This window comes from Falco naumanni, chromosome 12, assembly GCF_017639655.2.
Source record: "Falco naumanni isolate bFalNau1 chromosome 12, bFalNau1.pat, whole genome shotgun sequence".
NCBI classification, from domain to species: domain Eukaryota; kingdom Metazoa; phylum Chordata; class Aves; order Falconiformes; family Falconidae; genus Falco; species Falco naumanni.
The window spans coordinates 12,428,752-12,431,819 of NC_054065.1; positions in this window are offsets into that span (position 1 = coordinate 12,428,752).

A 3,068-nucleotide genomic window follows, 5' to 3' on the forward strand; every position below is an offset into this window, starting at 1 on the left:
TATGGCTGCTTTTTACTCCCACAGTGGTGGCACGTAGGCTGTTTGCGCTTAACTCTGTGCAGCAAGCAGAAGAGGACTGAATTCTATCTGAGAATGATTTTGCTCCCTTTTCCTTTCTGTAATGTTCTGAGAAAGTAATAAACCAACAAAGTATTACATCAAGTACCACGTAAAAACCTGTCTCATGCAATTTCTCTTGCCCTTTGCACTAAAGAAACAGTTTTATCATGCATTGGGATGCACTAGTTTGGTGGACGGTCGTGGGTTTGTTTTTTACAGACTTCTGCTATCATCACTGACTTTAATTTGCTATTTCTGAAAACTGTTTGGGGTTTACCAGGCTAAAAAAATAATCTGTCTTCGCCCACTTTTCCTACTATCTGTTTCCACGGGCAAAATCTAAGATCTTTGTGCAGCTTCCCTTAGCTATGAATCAGGCATTTGTTTCCACCCTTGGCAAGAATTAAGAAATGGCAGAGACCTTGTATCTTAATCTACTACTTGTACTATTTGCCACGAAGACACAAATGCATTTGGAAAAGATCATTAACAGAATGCCAGTTGATACATTTCTTCCCTGCTCACATGCCACTTAAAAGTCTAAAACAAACAAACAAAAACAAACAATCCCCCCCTCCAATCCTATCTGCTTCTTAGTTAAAACTTGCAGACAAGAGTCCAGCAAACTAGAAACAAGATTTAGCTGCCCAAGAGACTACCCCAGGAAAAAAATTTAGTGTGTTTTGCTTAAAACATTACTTTTGCATTTAAAGTTTTCTGCAAACCATAAACATTTGAAGGCTGCTCCTCCTTTCCAAATGCAGCCAGAGATGTTAAAAGAAACTAGAAGTATTAAAAAAACAGCTGGACTTACAATAGACTGACAGACCACCAGCAGCTTTTCCATGGCTCTTCTTCCACTGCTTCTTAATAAAGCTTGGTTTTGCAACAAACTTCATTCAGGAGAAAGGCCTTTCTGCCAGCCCCTATCATGGCAAACTACAGGTTGCAGCATCAAATGAAGGCTTAGAGTTAATCCAGCATCCTTTGAATTTACTAGGCATTTGTGACTGGTTTGAAGTAGTGTAAAGAAAGAAAATGTTCAAACTAGGCTTATTTCCTCCCTATCAGCAGCTTTCCAAAAACCAGGAGAAAGGTAACTTCTTATGCCTTACACAGCTTTTAGAGAACTAGGTTGGGAAGGAGAGGTAACGCTGTATTGCACCATTCAAACACACAAGTAAATCCCTTCCATTAACTCACCCCTCCTCCTGAGGATCTGGAGTCAAGAGTCCAAGGCCAGCCTAGAACTTAAGGCTTCCCAGTCAGTGCACTATGCTACAGCTCTGCCAGCACAGGGGACCAGTACAGTGGATAAATCATTTACAGCATGCCTCTGGAAACCACAGCAAAAAAAAAAAAGGAAAAAAAAAAAGGAAAAAAAGAAAAAAAAAAGAATACATAAATAAAAATATATGCCATTTCATAGAATTGCAAGACAGTGTTAAAGCCTCTGTCTGCCAGTCTGCCTAGAGGTCACCATCTACATCATCTGTTTTGTTCTTGTCCATTCCAGCGATTCAAGGAGTACCTTTAACTCCTACCTCAGAAAAGACCAAGTTAATCTTCTTTCCAATGTAGAATATGGTGCCCTCCTTCACTCAAGGATAGAACAATTATTTGAATAAAGGCCACGAAGAGAGCTACTATTTAATTTGCACCATAGGAAGATTCAGCTTCTGGAAAGCTGAAGACAAATACGGGGTAACAATTCCCAGTTTCTCATTTGCAAAGCTCTTGTTTTCCCTTGGTGCTAGCTGCTCTCCCTTTGTGGCCAGCCAGGTTCAGCACTGACTACCACCACTATTTGCAGAAGCAACTGTAGGGAGAGCAGATAACAAGCACATTAGATTTATATTGATGTCCTTCCCCCCAAAATAAAGTTATTCAAGAGTATGTCCCACACAGGTAACACAGTATTGAATAAGGTTGTCTGAAGAAGACAGTTGTCCCAGTTACTGTTTGTCATTGCATGCACTGAGGCCTTCATCAAAACCGATCTGCAAAAGGAAACTAACAAGAAAGCATGTCTGTAACCCAAAACAGCACCGTCTAAAATGCAGAACTGTGGAAAAAATTCAGCCTTCCCTTTAGTATCTCCCCTCCCTGCACTGATACCCCTAAATACACGGCAGGCAAGAAAATCAGTTCCCCTCTTCCTCTGTGGATTTACGAGGGACCAGGCACTTCACTGAAGAAATTGGAGAGAAAAAGGGAGGGGGGGCGGAAAATTTCACTGTCAAATGCAAACAAATAAACTCAGATATATAATAAAAAAAAATTACGGAAGAAAACTAAGAAACAACTACAAAGGACTTTTTTTATAAACCAGGATTTAAGCAATCTCTACTCAAGTCCATTTTAGAAGTATCAAAGCATGTCAAACCCTGCTTTCTTTGGTTTTGACAGCAAATGGTTATTTGAAGAAAGTAGGGCAATGATACTAACAAAGACTTTTTATATTCAATGCAGTAACTGCTTAACATCATAAAAAGTTCAAAGAACCTTTCTCAAAACCCTCTTCCCTTCTTAATTACCTTTTTTTGGTGACTTGACCATTTATACTAGATTTCCAAATTCAGCTTAGATAGTTCTTATATTTCTAATCTGAAAACCACCATAATGACTCTGAAAAATGTGTCATACCTTCTTCACACAGAGTGATGGAAACACAAGAAAAATGGTGATTTTCTTCGCCCTCTGGAGGTCCATGTGCTGGTAGTAATTACAGAAATATGAACTCTGCTTGGGTGTCCCCCGCCCCCAATGCCTCACCTCGAGCTTTACATAGGTCTCAGGACTTCCAACAAACTTCCACTGATGATGTTGACGGTTACTTCTTCCATTGACTTCAGCTGGGAATAAATCAGTTTTTTACCGAGCAGGCTAACTGTTGAATATGCTCATTGTCTACAGTTTCTCAAATTTATCAGCTACTACAGGAGTTCAAAACTGATTGAAATAATAAAACATTTTCCTTACGGAAAAAAAAAAAATCAAGAAGAAAG